Source organism: Antennarius striatus, chromosome 1 (genome assembly GCF_040054535.1).
Source record: "Antennarius striatus isolate MH-2024 chromosome 1, ASM4005453v1, whole genome shotgun sequence".
Lineage (NCBI taxonomy): Eukaryota > Metazoa > Chordata > Actinopteri > Lophiiformes > Antennariidae > Antennarius > Antennarius striatus.
This window is the reverse complement of record NC_090776.1, coordinates 175,201-186,309: the sequence shown is the minus strand read 5'-3', so window position 1 is coordinate 186,309 and position 11,109 is coordinate 175,201.

The following is an 11,109-nucleotide window of genomic DNA, read 5'->3' as shown; positions in this document are numbered from 1 at the left end:
AGGTAGTGTGTTAGTTAGTTAGGTAGTGTGTTAGTCAGTAAGGTAGTATGTTAGTCAGTTAGTTAGGTAGTGTGTTAGTCAGTTAGGTAGTGTGTTAGTGAGTTAGGTAGTATGTTAGTCAGTTAGTTAGGTAGTGTGTTAGTCAGTTAGGTAGTGTGTTAGTTAGTTAGGTAGTGTGTTAGTTAGTTAGGTAGTGTGTTAGTCAGTAAGGTAGTATGTTAGTCAGTTAGTTAGGTAGTGTGTTAGTCAGTTAGGTAGTGTGTTAGTGAGTTAGTTAGGTAGTGTGTTAGTCAGTCAGTTAGTTAGGTAGTATGTTAGTTAGTTAGGTAGTGTGTTAGTTAGTCAGTTAGTTAGGTAGTATGTTAGTTAGTTAGGTAGTGTGTTAGTTAGGTAGTGTGTTAGTTAGTTAGGTAGTGTGTTAGTCAATTAGTTAGGTAGTATGTTAGTCAGTTAGTTAGGTAGTATGTAAGTCAGTTAGTTAGGTAGTGTGTTAGTTAGGTAGTGTGTTAGTCAGTTAGTTAGGTAGTATGTTAGTCAGTTAGTTAGGAAGTGTGTTAGTTAGGTAGTGTGTTAGTCAGTTAGTTAGGTAGTGTGTTAGTCAGTTAGTTGGGTAATATGTTAGTTAGTTAGGTAGTGTGTTAGTCAGTTAGGTAGTGTGTTAGTCAATTAGTTAGGTAGTATGTTAGTCAGTTAGTTAGGTAGTATGTAAGTCAGTTAGTTAGGTAGTGTGTTAGTTAGTCAGTTAGTTAGGTAGTATGTTAGTTAGTTAGGTAGTGTGTTAGTTAGTCAGTTAGTTAGGTAGTATGTTAGTTAGTTAGGTAGTGTGTTAGTTAGGTAGTGTGTTAGTTAGTTAGGTAGTGTGTTAGTTAGTTAGGTAGTATGTTAGTCAATTAGTTAGGTAGTATGTTAGTCAGTTAGTTAGGTAGTATGTAAGTCAGTTAGTTAGGAAGTGTGTTAGTTAGTCAGTTAGTTAGGTAGTGTGTTAGTTAGTCAGTTAGGTAGTGTGTTAGTTAGTTAGGTAGTATGTTAGCTAGTTATGTAGTGTGTTAGTTAGTCAGTTAGTTAGGTAGTATGTTAGTTAGTCAGTTAGGTAGTGTGTTAGTTAGTTAGGTAGTATGTTAGCTAGTTATGTAGTGTGTTAGTTAGTCAGTTAGTTAGGTAGTATGTTAGTTAGTCAGTTAGGTAGTGTGTTAGTTAGTTAGGTAGTATGTTAGTCAGTTAGGTAGTATGTTAGTTAGGTAGTGTGTTAGTTAGTTAGTTAGGTAGTGTGTTAGTTAGGTAGTGTGTTAGTTAGTCAGTTAGTTAGGTAGTATGTTAGTTAGGTAGTGTGTTAGTTAGTCAGTTAGTTAGGTAGTATGTTAGCTAGTTAGGTAGTGTGTTAGTCAGTTAGTTAGGTAGTGTGTTAGTTAGTCAGTTAGGTAGTATGTTAGTCAGTTAGTTAGGTAGTGTGTTAGTCAGTTAGTTAGGTAGTGTGTTAGTTAGTCAGTTAGTTAGGTAGTATGTTAGTTAGGTAGTGTGTTAGTTAGTCAGTTAGTTTGGTAGTGTGTTAGTTAGTCAGTTAGTTTGGTAGTGTGTTAGTTAGTCAGTCAGTTAGGTAGTATGTTAGTCAGTTAGTTAAGTAGTGTGTTAGTTAGTTAGGTAGTGTGTTAGTTAGTCAGTTAGGTAGTATGTTAGTCAGTTAGTTAGGTAGTGTGTTAGTTAGGTAGTGTGTTAGTCAGTTAGTTGGGTAGTATGTTAGTTAGTTAGGTAGTGTGTTAGTCAGTTAGGTAGTGTGTTAGTCAATTAGTTAGGTAGTATGTTAGTCAGTTAGTTAGGTAGTATGTAAGTCAGTTAGTTAGGTAGTGTGTTAGTTAGGTAGTGTGTTAGTCAGTTAGTTAGGTAGTATGTTAGTCAGTTAGTTAGGTAGTATGTTAGTCAGTTAGTTAGGTAGTGTGTTAGTTAGGTAGTGTGTTAGTCAGTTAGTTAGGTAGTGTGTTAGTCAGTTAGTTGGGTAGTATGTTAGTTAGTTAGGTAGTGTGTTAGTCAGTTAGGTAGTGTGTTAGTCAATTAGTTAGGTAGTATGTTAGTCAGTTAGTTAGGTAGTATGTAAGTCAGTTAGTTAGGTAGTGTGTTAGTTAGTCAGTTAGTTAGGTAGTATGTTAGTTAGTTAGGTAGTGTGTTAGTTAGGTAGTGTGTTAGTTAGTTAGGTAGTGTGTTAGTTAGTTAGGTAGTATGTTAGTCAATTAGTTAGGTAGTATGTTAGTCAGTTAGTTAGGTAGTATGTAAGTCAGTTAGTTAGGTAGTGTGTTAGTTAGGTAGTGTGTTAGTCAGTTAGTTAGGTAGTGTGTTAGTTAGGTAGTGTGTTAGTTAGTCAGTTAGTTAGGTAGTATGTTAGTTAGGTAGTGTGTTAGTTAGTCAGTTAGTTAGGTAGTATGTTAGCTAGTTAGGTAGTGTGTTAGTCAGTTAGTTAGGTAGTGTGTTAGTTAGTCAGTTAGGTAGTATGTTAGTCAGTTAGTTAGGTAGTGTGTTAGTCAGTTAGTTAGGTAGTGTGTTAGTTAGTCAGTTAGTTAGGTAGTATGTTAGTTAGGTAGTGTGTTAGTTAGTCAGTTAGTTTGGTAGTGTGTTAGTTAGTCAGTTAGTTAGGTAGTATGTTAGTCAGTTAGTTAAGTAGTGTGTTAGTTAGTTAGGTAGTGTGTTAGTTAGTCAGTTAGGTAGTATGTTAGTCAGTTAGTTAGGTAGTGTGTTAGTTAGGTAGTGTGTTAGTCAGTTAGGTAGTGTGTTAGTCAATTAGTTAGGTAGTATGTTAGTCAGTTAGTTAGGTAGTATGTAAGTCAGTTAGTTAGGTAGTGTGTTAGTTAGGTAGTGTGTTAGTCAGTTAGTTAGGTAGTGTGTTAGTCAGTTAGTTGGGTAGTATGTTAGTTAGTTAGGTAGTGTGTTAGTCAGTTAGGTAGTGTGTTAGTCAATTAGTTAGGTAGTATGTTAGTCAGTTAGTTAGGTAGTATGTAAGTCAGTTAGTTAGGTAGTGTGTTAGTTAGTCAGTTAGTTAGGTAGTATGTTAGTTAGTTAGGTAGTGTGTTAGTTAGGTAGTGTGTTAGTTAGTTAGGTAGTGTGTAAGTTAGTTAGGTAGTATGTTAGTCAATTAGTTAGGTAGTATGTTAGTCAGTTAGTTAGGTAGTATGTAAGTCAGTTAGTTTGGTAGTGTGTTAGTTAGGTAGTGTGTTAGTCAGTTAGTTAGGTAGTGTGTTAGTCAGTTAGTTGGGTAGTATGTTAGTTAGTTAGGTAGTGTGTTAGTCAGTTAGGTAGTGTGTTAGTCAATTAGTTAGGTAGTATGTTAGTCAGTTAGTTAGGTAGTATGTAAGTCAGTTAGTTAGGTAGTGTGTTAGTTAGTCAGTTAGTTAGGTAGTATGTTAGTTAGTTAGGTAGTGTGTTAGTTAGTCAGTTAGTTAGGTAGTATGTTAGTTAGTTAGGTAGTGTGTTAGTTAGGTAGTGTGTTAGTTAGTTAGGTAGTGTGTTAGTTAGTTAGGTAGTATGTTAGTCAATTAGTTAGGTAGTATGTTAGTCAGTTAGTTAGGTAGTATGTTAGTCAGTTAGTTAGGTAGTATGTTAGTCAGTTAGTTAGGTAGTGTGTTAGTTAGGTAGTGTGTTAGTCAGTTAGTTAGGTAGTGTGTTAGTCAGTTAGTTGGGTAGTATGTAAGTCAGTTAGTTAGGTAGTGTGTTAGTTAGTCAGTTAGTTAGGTAGTATGTTAGTTAGTTAGGTAGTGTGTTAGTTAGTCAGTTAGTTAGGTAGTATGTTAGTTAGTTAGGTAGTGTGTTAGTCAGTTAGGTAGTATGTTAGTCAATTAGTTAGGTAGTATGTTAGTCAGTTAGTTAGGTAGTATGTAAGTCAGTTAGTTAGGTAGTGTGTTAGTTAGTCAGTTAGTTAGGTAGTATGTTAGTTAGTTAGGTAGTGTGTTAGTTAGTTAGGTAGTGTGTTAGTTAGTTAGGTAGTGTGTTAGTTAGTCAGTTAGTTAGGTAGTATGTTAGTTAGTTAGGTAGTGTGTTAGTCAGTTAGGTAGTATGTTAGTCAATTAGTTAGGTAGTATGTTAGTCAGTTAGTTAGGTAGTATGTAAGTCAGTTAGTTAGGTAGTGTGTTAGTTAGTCAGTTAGTTAGGTAGTATGTTAGTTAGTTAGGTAGTGTGTTAGTTAGTCAGTTAGTTAGGTAGTATGTTAGTTAGTTAGGTAGTGTGTTAGTTAGGTAGTGTGTTAGTTAGTTAGGTAGTGTGTTAGTCAATTAGTTAGGTAGTATGTTAGTCAGTTAGTTAGGTAGTATGTAAGTCAGTTAGTTAGGTAGTGTGTTAGTTAGGTAGTGTGTTAGTCAGTTAGTTAGGTAGTATGTTAGTCAGTTAGTTAGGAAGTGTGTTAGTTAGGTAGTGTGTTAGTCAGTTAGTTAGGTAGTGTGTTAGTCAGTTAGTTGGGTAATATGTTAGTTAGTTAGGTAGTGTGTTAGTCAGTTAGGTAGTGTGTTAGTCAATTAGTTAGGTAGTATGTTAGTCAGTTAGTTAGGTAGTATGTAAGTCAGTTAGTTAGGTAGTGTGTTAGTTAGTCAGTTAGTTAGGTAGTATGTTAGTTAGTTAGGTAGTGTGTTAGTTAGTCAGTTAGTTAGGTAGTATGTTAGTTAGTTAGGTAGTGTGTTAGTTAGGTAGTGTGTTAGTTAGTTAGGTAGTGTGTTAGTTAGTTAGGTAGTATGTTAGTCAATTAGTTAGGTAGTATGTTAGTCAGTTAGTTAGGTAGTATGTAAGTCAGTTAGTTAGGAAGTGTGTTAGTTAGTCAGTTAGTTAGGTAGTGTGTTAGTTAGTCAGTTAGGTAGTGTGTTAGTTAGTTAGGTAGTATGTTAGCTAGTTATGTAGTGTGTTAGTTAGTCAGTTAGTTAGGTAGTATGTTAGTTAGTCAGTTAGGTAGTGTGTTAGTTAGTTAGGTAGTATGTTAGCTAGTTATGTAGTGTGTTAGTTAGTCAGTTAGTTAGGTAGTATGTTAGTTAGTCAGTTAGGTAGTGTGTTAGTTAGTTAGGTAGTGTGTTAGTCAGTTAGTTAGGTAGTGTGTTAGTTAGTCAGTTAGGTAGTGTGTTAGTTAGTTAGGTAGTGTGTTAGTCGGTTAGTTAGGTAGTGTGTTAGTGAGTTAGGTAGTGTGTTAGTTAGTTAGGTAGTGTGTTAGTCAGTTAGTTAGGTAGTGTGTTAGTCAGTTAGTTAGGTAGTGTGTTAGTCAGTTAGTTAGGTAGTGTGTTAGCTAGTTAGGTAGTGTGTTAGTCAGTTAGTTAGGTAGTGTGTTAGTTAGTCAGTTAGGTAGTGTGTTAGTTAGTTAGGTAGTGTGTTAGTTAGTTAGGTAGTGTGTTAGTCAGTTAGTTAGGTAGTGTGTTAGTTAGTCAGTTAGGTAGTGTGTTAGTTAGTTAGGTAGTGTGTTAGTCAGTTAGTTAGGTAGTGTGTTAGTCAGTTAGGTAGTGTGTTAGTTAGTTAGGTAGTGTGTTAGTCAGTTAGTTAGGTAGTGTGTTAGTTAGTCAGTTAGGTAGTGTGTTAGTTAGTTAGGTAGTGTGTTAGTCAGTTAGTTAGGTAGTGTGTTAGTCAGTTAGGTAGTGTGTTAGTTAGTTAGGTAGTGTGTTAGTTAGTTAGGTAGTGTGTTAGTCAGTAAGGTAGTATGTTAGTCAGTTAGTTAGGTAGTGTGTTAGTCAGTTAGGTAGTGTGTTAGTGAGTTAGGTAGTATGTTAGTCAGTTAGTTAGGTAGTGTGTTAGTCAGTTAGGTAGTGTGTTAGTTAGTTAGGTAGTGTGTTAGTTAGTTAGGTAGTGTGTTAGTCAGTAAGGTAGTATGTTAGTCAGTTAGTTAGGTAGTGTGTTAGTCAGTTAGGTAGTGTGTTAGTGAGTTAGTTAGGTAGTGTGTTAGTCAGTCAGTTAGTTAGGTAGTATGTTAGCTAGTTAGGTAGTGTGTTAGTCAGTTAGTTAGGTAGTGTGTTAGTTAGTCAGTTAGGTAGTGTGTTAGTTAGTTAGTCAGTTAGGTAGTGTGTTAGCTAGTTAGGTAGTGTGTTAGTCAGTTAGTTAGGTAGTGTGTTAGTTAGTCAGTTAGGTAGTGTGTTAGTTAGTTAGGTAGTGTGTTAGTCGGTTATTTAGGTAGTGTGTTAGTGAGTTAGGTAGTGTGTTAGTTAGTTAGGTAGTGTGTTAGTCAGTTAGTTAGGTAGTGTGTTAGTCAGTTAGTTAGGTAGTGTGTTAGCTAGTTAGGTAGTGTGTTAGTCAGTTAGTTAGGTAGTGTGTTAGTTAGTTAGGTAGTATGTTAGTTAGTTAGGTAGTGTGTTAGTCAGTAAGGTAGTATGTTAGTCAGTTAGTTAGGTAGTGTGTTAGTCAGTTAGGTAGTGTGTTAGTTAGTTAGGTAGTGTGTTAGTGAGTTAGTTAGGTAGTGTGTTAGTCAGTCAGTTAGTTAGGTAGTATGTTAGCTAGTTAGGTAGTGTGTTAGTCAGTTAGTTAGGTAGTGTGTTAGTTAGTCAGTTAGTTAGGTAGTATGTTAGTTAGTTAGGTAGTGTGTTAGTCAGTTAGTTAGGTAGTGTGTTAGTTAGTCAGTTAGGTAGTATGTTAGCTAGTTAGGTAGTGTGTTAGTTAGTTAGTTAGGTAGTGTGTTAGTTAGTTAGTTAGGTAGTATGTTAGTCAGTTAGTTAGGTAGTGTGTTAGTCAGTTAGTTAGGTAGTGTGTTAGTTAGTCAGTTAGTTAGGTAGTGTGTTAGTTAGTCAGTTAGGTAACATGTTAATCAGTTAGTTAGGTAGTATGTTAGTCAGTTAGGTAGTTTGTTAGGTAGGTAGTGTGTTAGCTGGTTAGGTAGTGTGTTAGTCAGTTAGTTAGGTAACATGCTAGTTAGTCAGTTAGTTAGGTAGTGTGTTAGTCAGTTAGGGAGGTAGTGTGTTAGTTAGTTAGGTAACATGCTAGTTAGTCAGTTAGTTAGGTAGTGTGTTAGTTAGTTAGGTAACATGCTAGTTAGTCAGTTAGTTAGGTAGTGTGTTAGTTAGTTAGGTAACATGCTAGTTACTCAGTTAGTTAGGTAGTGTGTTAGTCAGTTAGGTAGTGTGTTAGTTAGTTAGTTAGTTAGTTAGTTAGGTAGTATGTTAGTTAGTCAGTTAGGTAGTGTGTTAGGTAGGTAATGTGTTAGTCAGTTAGGTAGTGTGTTAGTCAGTTAGTTAGGTAACATGCTAGTTAGTCAGTTAGTTAGGTAGTGTGTTAGTCAGTTAGGTAGTGAGTTAGTTAGTTAGTTAGGTAGTATGTTAGTTAGTCAGTTAGGTAGTGTGTTAGTTAGTTAGTTAGGTAGTGTTTTAGGTAGGTAATGTGTTATTCAGTTAGGTAGTGAGTTAGTTAGTTAGTTAGTTAGTTAGTTAGTTAGTTAGTTAGTTAGGTAGTATGTTAGTTAGTCAGTTAGGTAGTGTGTTAGTTAGTTAGTTATTTAGTTAGTTAGGTAGTATGTTAGTTAGTCAGTTAGGTAGTGTGTTAGGTAGGTAATGTGTTAGTCAGTTAGGTAGTGTGTTAGTCAGTTAGTTAGGTAACATGCTAGTTAGTCAGTTAGTTAGGTAGTGTGTTAGTCAGTTAGGGAGGTAGTGTGTTAGTTAGTTAGGTAACACACTAGTTAGTCAGGTAGTGTGTTAGTTAGGTAACATGCTAGTTAGTCAGTTAGTTAGGTAGTGTGTTTGTCAGTTAGGTAGTTAGTTAGTCAGTGAGTTAGGTAATTTGTTAGTCAGTTAGGTAGTGTGTCAGTTAGTTAGTCAGTGAGTTAGGTAATTTAGTCAGTTAGGTAGGTAGTGTGTTAATCACTTAGGTAGTGTGTTAGTTAGCGGTACACTCTTCTGTTTTGACTGCTCTACTTGTCGGTTTAGTAAGGAACATATAACATATTGTATAGATTGATTTACAGATTTACAACCATAAACAATGAAGGATTTAATATTTTTATTATCATTACCAATATTGCTATAATCATTGTTGATATGGTATTCATTGGCATTATCGTTGTTATTAACATTATCGTTATTGTTGTTATTATTGTATCATTGGCTTTATTTTTGTAGTCATTATTAACATTATTGTTACTTTTATTATAATTCCCGACAGGGAATCAAAGTCTTTCTGTGGTTTCGTCTAAGATTCAGCAGCTAAAGACGTGATAAATCAGTTTATCAGCTGAAATCATTATACTTTTGGTTAAATGTTGTTGATTTGAGGTTTTTGTTTTTGTTTCGACCCCCCCTCCCCAAAAGTTGATCCTTCTGCATTTCAATAAGGAATTCTGAACCGTTCTTTTGTAAAGTGGATGTGACAATGCTCAGTGTGGAGGGTCGAATTTATAGAACCGGCTTCACACGGAGACATTAAGAGTGTGTTCAGGTGGATTTGGGTTCAGTTACCTTCAGGTCCTTCATGAGTCCGCAGTATTTGTGTTTTACCTGTAATTCTATAGTTTTATTTGTGTTTTACCTGTAATTCTATAGTTTTATTTGTGTTTTACCTGTAATTCTATAGTTTTATTTGTGTTTTACCTGTAATTCTATAGTTTTATTTAACTGTGTTTTATGTGTAATTCTAGTTTTATTTGATTGTGTTTTACAATTCTTCAGTTTTATTTAATTGCGTTTTCTATTGAATTCTATAGATTTGTTTAATTTTGTTTTACTATTTACATTTAATTGTGTTTTATTTTTTCATTCAATAGTTTTAATTGTTTTCCATCTAATTGTATGGATTTATTAAATTGTGTTTTCTATTTAATTCTATAGTTTTATTTGTGTTTTACTGTTTAGTAATAGAGTTGTAGTCTTTGCGTTTTGGGCCCTTTGGCGCCACCTCCTGGCTCTTGTGCGTCATTACAGACTCGACCCGCTCAGACTCGGGTCGGTGACTCGGGCCAAATGAACTCAAAGTTTTGGGTGTGGGCCGAGGTGACCGTGTCAGCCTCCTGGTACAGACCGATGAAGACCCGGTGAGGAGGTGCTGATCCACCGGTCACACACACACACACACACACACACACACACACATACTCACTTATACTACCTTACCGGGTCTCACTCATCTTTGCTACTTTGTGGGGTCCACCCTTTCCACTGGTGCTACAACTTTGTAAAAAATCAGGCAAGCTGGAAAAAAAATCTATTTCACAAATATCACTTGAGTTTAACATATTTCCAAACTTTTGTCTCCAAGTAAGTTTTTTGCTGCATTGTGGGGCCCAATTTCTAGCATTTACTACCTTAGACGCCCTTTTTTACACACCTGCACACACATTTCTAGCTTTTATATCGTAGCGTGGTACAAGACATGTGACAAAGACATGAATGCTTTACATTAACCCAGCTTTATCAACAAACAAGAAAAAACTTAAATAAATATGGCCTCATCACAACAAAATGCAAAATAAAAAACAGGCAGTGACAAAAACATACAAAACCTTACTGCCTTGCTCTCCACTGGGTTTTTTTTCCAAAAAGACCTTCTTTTGAGCTTAGATCACCATAACTTTATAAAAGAAAAAACAAGTGGGCTTCATTTCAAAAATATAAAATCAAAAACAGGCAGTGAAAAACATAAAACAAAAACTTTCTACCCTGAGGCCTTCTTTTAGCCTTAGTTCAATTTAAAAAAAAAAAAAAACTTAAAGAAAGATAACTTTATAAAAGAAAAAACTGAAAATAAAGTGGGCCACATCTCCATCCATCCATTTTCTGCCACTGTGTCCACCGTGGCGGGTCACAGGGTGCTGAAGCCTATCCCATGCTGGCGTAGGGCGTGAGGCGGGGGACACTGCGGCTGTTGGAGTGGGAGGCTGCTTGTTTATCACCTATGAATTCAGATCAAAACAATCGTTTGCAAGCTGGTAAAGATAAAATCTGCTATTTTTAGATATTTCTGTCTTAAAAGCACTAGTTCAAGTGAAAGCAGCTTCTGAAATGACATGTGAACTCAAAAATAACAGCATTGTTCAGTCTATACTAGAGGAACAAGGAAATAAAACAACAAATGAAAGAGTAACATGGGTTACATTCAACATAGCCATGTCAAACCTCTAATACTTAATAAAGTGCTATTTTATGACAGTAATGACTTCACTTGGTTGTTGACAGGTGTTGCCAATTGTTTATAAAGTAATATATTATAAGTTACAGACGGAAGGGCCCCACAAGGATAAGACTAGAAACGGAGTGTGTAAAGTTAACTGGCTGCAACAAAAGAGAAAACTGTGTGTCCAGGATTTCAAGACCCCACAAGGACAAGACCAGGGACACATGAGTGTGTAAATGCATAGAAGTGAATGTAGACAGAACTAGAAATATGACTAAGGTCAAGTCTGTTACTTCAAATAGGACACAAATCCAGGCAGTAACCATTAGTGAAACACAAGCAGCACTAGCCCTTCTTATTCTGGTTAATGTACAAGTTAAAATAACTGGGAATGATGGCTTCAGCAGTGCTACTTTACCTGTATGCTGTCACAGGCGCTGATTTAATCAGTCTGAGATTGTAGATCCAAGGGTACCATCTCTGGTGCGGATGTTGGAATGGGAGGCTGCTTGTTTATCACCTGTGAATTCAGATCAAAACAATCGTTTGCAAGCTGGTAAACATAAAACCTGCTATTTGTAGATATTTCTGTCTTAAAAGCACTAGTTCAAGTGAAAGCAGCTTCTGAAATGACATGTAAACTCAAAAATAACAGCATTGTTCAGTCTATACCTGAGGAACAAGGAAATAAAACAACAAATGAAGGAGTAACATGGGTTACATTCAACATAGCCATGTCAAACCTCTAATACTTAATAAAGTGCTATTTTATGACAGTAATGACTTGACTTGGTTGTTGACAGGTGTTGCCAATTGTTTATAAAGTAATATATTATAAGTTACAGACGGAAGGGCCCCACAAGGATAAGACTAGAAACGGAGTGTGTAAAGTTAACTGGCTGCAACAAAAGAGAAAACTGTGTGTCCAGGATTTCAAGACCCCACAAGGACAAGACCAGGGACACATGAGTGTGTAAATGCATAGAGGTGAATGTAGACAGAACTAGAAATATGACTGAGGTCAAGTCTGTTACTTCAAATAGGACACAAATCCAGGCAGTAACCATTAGTGAAACA